This window comes from Octopus bimaculoides, chromosome 9 (assembly GCF_001194135.2).
Source record: "Octopus bimaculoides isolate UCB-OBI-ISO-001 chromosome 9, ASM119413v2, whole genome shotgun sequence".
In the NCBI taxonomy this organism is placed as follows: Eukaryota; Metazoa; Mollusca; class Cephalopoda; order Octopoda; family Octopodidae; genus Octopus; species Octopus bimaculoides.
This window is the reverse complement of record NC_068989.1, coordinates 70,004,647-70,011,047: the sequence shown is the minus strand read 5'-3', so window position 1 is coordinate 70,011,047 and position 6,401 is coordinate 70,004,647. Positions and strand designations below refer to the sequence as shown.

The following is a 6,401-nucleotide window of genomic DNA, read 5'->3' as shown; positions in this document are numbered from 1 at the left end:
GATGGAAGAGGCAACGTACACACTGTTTTCTGATTGGCTCTGAAAATTATCAAAATTTGAACACCTGTAAAATTTTGGCAAAATTTTTCTGGAATAAATGAATAACAAATTCGGATTCAGCGTCAAAAAGTACATCTATATGATACATTAAAATATTTTTTAAAAGATAATTGTAAACAATGACGAAAATCACAAAGATTCACTTCCCAGCTATTTCTGGAACTTATTTACAGTTGACCAGACTGGAGCAACAGGAAATGAAATGTTTTGCTTTGAAAGCACAATGCACCACCTGGTCTTTGAATCGAGACCAGAGATCTCACAAACATGAGTGCAGCACCCTAACCACTGTGCCTTCACATTAAAGTGAAAAACATTAAAAAAAGTAAAAAAAAAAAAGAAATCACTGTTGATTAATATTGATTTCAAATTTTGGCACAAGATCAGCAAGTTCGAGGAAAGGGGTAAGTTGATTACATCAACCCCAGTGTTCAACTGTTGCTCATCAACCCCCAAAAGATGAAAGGCAAAGTTGACCTCAGCGGAATTTGAACTCACAAAATGTCACTAAGCATTTTGCCCAGCATGCTGATTAGTCTACCAGCTTACTGCCATACAGTTGATTAATATTGGTTTCAAATCATAGCACAAGGCCAGCAAATTTGGAGAAAGGGGTAAGTTAATTACATCAACTCCAGTGTTCAACTGGTACTTATTTTACCAACTCTGAAAGGATGAAAGGCAAAGTTGACCTAGGTGGAATTTGAACTCAGAATGTAAATATGGACAAAATGCCACTAAGCATTTTGCCCAGCATGCTAATAAGTCTGCCAGATTACTGTCTTACAGCTGATTAATATTGATTTTAAATTTTGGCATAAGTCCAACAATTTCGGGGGAGGGACTAAATTGATTACAGCAGCCCCGATTCCTGGATCAGGTGATTTGTTGTGTTCTAGAGCAAAAATTTTGTTTCACATTGCTCCAGTCCACTAAGCTGTAAAGTAATCCCAGTAATAGCAGAGAAGTTAACTCTATGACAGACCCTGAGTCCCATTCTGGGGTGAATATTGTAATCTCAGTCACTACCACCCCATGGAAGCCAGGTTAAGTTTTGGCCTTATGAGTCCTAGGACCATGTCAGACATAAGTCCAGGTGACAGTTAGTGTACATGGGGAGATTAGGAAAATTTTCAAAGAATAGATAAAATGGTGAGGAGGACAAAAAAATTTGTTTGGAAAAAGAGCCCTAAAGACAGTTTTTGCTTAGACTAGGCATGATAATGGTTTCAAATTTGGCACAAGGTCAGAAATTTCGTCGGGTGGGGTTGAGTCAATCACATCAACCCCAGTGCTCAACTGGTACTTATTTTATCGACTCTGAAAAGATGACTTTGGCAGAAAACATGACAAAAGGAATGAAAATTATGGTAGCAAGGATCAATCAGAGACCAACAAAAGCATATATGAAGATACCAAGAATATTAAGAGAAAAAAAAAAACTTTAAAATGATACAAGCAATGTGAATATAACTATTATGGAATGGCCATATAAAGTATATAAATAATTTAAAACTATATGCCAAATAAATAGATAAATAAGTCAAAATACCTTACAAAGAGAACAGGGGGAATATAGAGAAATGAGTGACTAGTAAACAAATGGTAACTTGAATAGTGATTTTATAGAATTTAGAGTAAAGTAAATACTGATAGTGTACTGTATTATTCCCAACCCGTTTTTTTCAATGCCTTAAAGGCTGACAGATGAAGTGTATTACAAGAACAAATTACAAAATAGTGGGAGGTTTTTACAGTGTGTTTGAGAGAGAACAACAAATAATTTTTTTCTTTCTCTCTTTTAGGCACTCTGGACCTCCACCAGAGTTTCCTCTGGCTTCATCCAGACTGAGCATAGATTGTCATCTTTTGGGTCCCCAGCCACCTGCTACACCTGAGTTGGATTGAAATGCATGGCCCTTGTGGGTGGGTGTAAATGTTGCTTCAAAGCGCCGCGTATTGTGCCATCTCCCACCAGACTGAGGCAATGTGGGTGCAATGACGTGTCATGTTCTCGCTCTCGCTGTGCTGTCAGAGTTTGTGAAGTGAATTAAATTGAAGATCATGTTACCATGTGATCTCAATGGCAAGATAAGACCTAAATGTCCTCTACTAGATCATGTTAGTATTATTGAACCAAAAGAAGTAATAGTACAGACCACATACATTGAGCATAAATGAGTTAAACCACCTGTAAAAGCTGCCTCAGTTTTATCATAAAGTGGGCTCTAACAACTGATTTTATGGATAAATGATTTGGAAGAGCTAAAGAAAATAAAAAATAGAAAAATAAACAGATGTGAACTAAATGTGTCCCAAAAAAGGATAAAGGTGGTAGCCATTTAGGGCTAATCTGAGAATGCACTTATTTCAGATTTTCTTGATTAATAAAGGTAAGTGCTATCTCTCAACTGAGGTCTTAGGTTTACAGCTGCATGTTAAGAGTAGGCTTCTTTAACCAAAAAAATGACATGGGTCATGTGTAACAGGGATAAAAGATGGGTGAAGAAGTGCCAGAGATCCAAGTCGAAAGTGACTATGGAAGAGGAAAGCTAAATGAAACAAGGACAGAAGTGGTGAAAGCTGATCTCAGGCTGGTGAACATTCTAAAGATGACAAAGGAATGGGTAAGAAGCTGTGTTGAAAGGATCAGGCCAACCCAACCCATACAATCAGGGAAAAGTAGAAGCAAAAATGTTACTGTTGTTGACGATGATGATGATGATGTGAATCATAGAAAGAATGAAAAGGAACACAAAAATTAAGATGTGTGTGTGTGTGTGAGAGGTGAAAGATAAGGCTGAACAGAAAAATGAGAACAAGTGTATCAAGGCAAAACTGGAGTTAACTAAACTGGCTTAGACTGCTTCAGTTTGATGGTACAACATTTTTTTCTTCTTCAAATAATTTAAATTAAAACCTTGGATCAAAATTTCATGCTAATTTATGCTGTAAGCACTATCTTAAAATTGACAAAGTTATTTTACAAAACTCTCCAATAACATCAAAACTGCTCAAAACAAAAGCAGTGAATTTCAAAGGAAATATGATAACAAAAGGGTTAAAGAAACTACAGGAAGAAGTCAAGCAAGAGAGACAGAGAGAAAATGTAAGAGATGGAGTGGGAAGAATTAAGAGGGGCCAAATGAAAGCAGAGAGGGAGAGGGAGGGAGGGAGGGAAGAACAAACAAGGAAGTAGGGGTGCATGCATACAATTTGCATATTGATATCAATTTTTCATCTGGAATAAAGATAGGCTGGACTATTGAGGGTATTTAGATCCAATGTTATTCCTTCTGTGATATCAAACCTTCTCAAGTGTAATTTTATTCCTTCACCTCAATGTGTTCAGATTTATTAAGAATATTACCAGCATAAGTACCAACTTCTCTACCTGCATATACCCAAGCCAGCACACACACACACACACACTATATATATATAGGTACAGCATGGCTGTGTGGTAAGAATCTTGCTTCTTAACCACATGGTTCCAGGTTCAGTTCCTCTGCGTGGCACCTTCGGCAAGTATTTTCTGCTAAGGCACCGGGCTGACCAAAGCCTTGTGAGTGGATTTGGTAGACAGAAACTGAGACAAGCCTGTTGTTTATGTGTGTGTCTCTCTTTCTCTTTCTCTCTTTGTGTCTCGGTTTGTCCTCCCTACCACTGCTTGGCATTTGGAGTTGGTATGTTTACATCTCTGTAACTCAGTTGCTCAGTAAAAGAGACTGATAGAATAAGTACTAGGCTTTAAAAACAATAAGTTCAACTAAAAACACCTTCAAGGTGGTGCTCCAGCATGGCTGCAGCCAAATGATTATAACAAGTAAGAGATAATAGATAAAAGATATAGTATAAGACTAAATAATTCAATATCTCATTTTTATTTAGAAAAAATAGGGGTCTGACAAAAATAGGGAAATTTACCAGCTATGTTTAACATGTCAAGCAAGCATATTTGTTTTTAGTGTCAGTATATAATATGTCCTGTTATATGAGCTACAACATTCATCTATATAATTTCCCCACAATCCATGAATGATTCAATTTCATGTCATTTTATACTTAGCTTTAAAATAAATAATATTTTATTTCAGGTCACTGAGATAGAAAAACATGTTAAGACAGTTGCTTCAGAATGTCTATACCCTGCATTATGATTATAAATTCATATAATATCAATAAAGTATGATTCATACTAAATGTTTTAACCCTTTCTCAAATCACTTCATTCATAGCCCTTCATCATTTAAACCAGCCACATCAGGCCCAAATATTCTACATGCTTTGTGTTCAAACTGGTCAGATTCAGCCTCTCACACCTGCCATATAATGTCTTTCTGAAAATATACTATCACATCATTGAAATCTCAAAGCTATGAGATAATGAATGATTATTTCAAATCAATTTGAATAAATAAGGATTATGTTTGACAGAGTAATCTGAATGCTAAAGGGTTAAAGTGCTTAAGTTTTAAATTTGAGTCTTAGGAAGATAATATAAGATTCATTATCATGATCTTATATCTGTTTTTCCATGTTGGCATGGGTTGGCCAAATTCCACTGTATCTCTCTAAGAAACAATTTAGTATACCACTGTGCTAGGGAGTTTATCCCATGCAAGAAGCACTAAAGAGAACTAAAGAGTCCTATCTACCCTGTCATAACTGTTATTCAGAGCAACTCCCTACCTAGATGGATACCATTGTGAGGTGGTTTGCAGAGTCTTTATCTCACTTGTATATTCCATTCTGAGTACAATAGTTGTCTTTTAACAAGTTTCAAAGTTGGTAATTTCACCAAACTTCTTGTAATTTCCAATTATTTTGAAAATTAAAACCTAAAAAGACAGAATGCAGTTAGAAATATAGACATAAAAGAGTTAAGCAACAAAATTGAGAAGCTGTTACAGAGTGGCTGGGTACTCTGTTGGTTATGATGCGGAGTTTTCCAGCTGATTTGATCAATGGAACAGCCTGCTTGTGAAATCAACATGCAAGTGGTTGAGCACTCCACAGACATGCATACCTATAACATAGTTCTCATGGAGATTCAGTGTCACACACTGAATCTGACAAGGCTGGCCTATTGAAGTACAATATATTTTTGCCAGCTGAGTGGACTGGAGTAATATGAAATAGAAAGTCTTGCTCAATGAAATAATGTGCCGCTGGATATCAAACCCACGACCTTATGTTCGTGAGTTAATTACACTAACTATTAAGCCACACGCCTTCTGTTACAGAGTAAAAGGACTCTCAGCTCCACTTAATATCAAACCACTAAACTCTATCTGCAAACAGAACTGTGAAAATATAAAATACTGTTTTAAGCATAGTGGATCTCAAGTTGCTGATGCCTGAATTTCAACAAACGGTAGGTGTTTCCTTACTGAGTAACTTTAATATAAAGGAAACCACACACAAATACAAACACACACACACACACACACACACAAATACAAACACACACACACACACACACACACACAAAGAAATCCATACAAATCAACATATAGAGACATGCATGTCAGTGTATGTCATTATCTTATATATATATATATATATATATATATGTATACATATGTACATCAACACATTCATATATAAGAGATAATCACATATAAAAGATAAAAAGAAAAAAGGACAAGATCTTGGAGAAATGTGTGAGCGTGAGTTTATAGAGAGGCGAGAGATACACACACACACATGTATGTATGTATGTGTGTGTGTGTGTGTGTGTGTATGTATGTATATATATGTGTGTACGCATGTGTATATGTATATACATACACACATACATATATGTATGTATGTGTATATATATATATATATATATATATATACATAGAGAGAGAGATAGAAAGAGATGAGAGTGGGTGGGTGGAGTTCAATATTTATTACGACATCAATAACCAATAGAATGTGCTACTGCTAGTATAGCTGTAGAGGATAGTGTGCAGAGAGCCAAGTTGGATGGAATGCTCTCCATCTCCTGCCTAGCAGCTGGCTATAGTTCTTCTCATTGTTTCTTTTCAATGTTTATATTTAATGACAAGCTGATGTGACATCTACAATAAAGCACTGCATTTCATGGTAAGTTATCTTGTTTGTAAACTTATTACTACCTGAAGCTATCTAAGCTTCCAGGCACATTGCTGATGGAAGTGGTTGTTTAAAAAAAAAAGTGGAAAGAAAAGCAAAAAGAAAGAGAAAAAAGTTGAAGAAAAAGAATGGAAGACTGCAAATAACTAAACTATACAATGTATATAAATAGGTGTATATACTAAACTATACAATGTGTGTATATATATATATATATATATATATATATATATATA

General features: G+C 35.5%; 2 protein-coding genes across 6 annotated transcripts in view; one reads left to right on the top strand and one right to left on the bottom strand.

The window, feature by feature from the left end:
- Window positions 1-6,401, bottom strand: part of LOC106881649 (transient receptor potential cation channel subfamily M member 3) — a 662,626-nt gene that overhangs the window by 29,990 nt on the left and 626,235 nt on the right. The gene's annotated exons all lie outside the window — the stretch shown is intronic.
- Window positions 5,964-6,401, top strand: part of LOC106881650 (probable G-protein coupled receptor 139) — a 25,046-nt gene continuing 24,608 nt past the window's right edge. The window contains exon 1 of the mRNA XM_014932114.2: window positions 5,964-6,156. The gene's annotated coding sequence lies outside the window, so the exon portion shown is untranslated. The remainder of the gene's footprint in view (window positions 6,157-6,401) is intronic.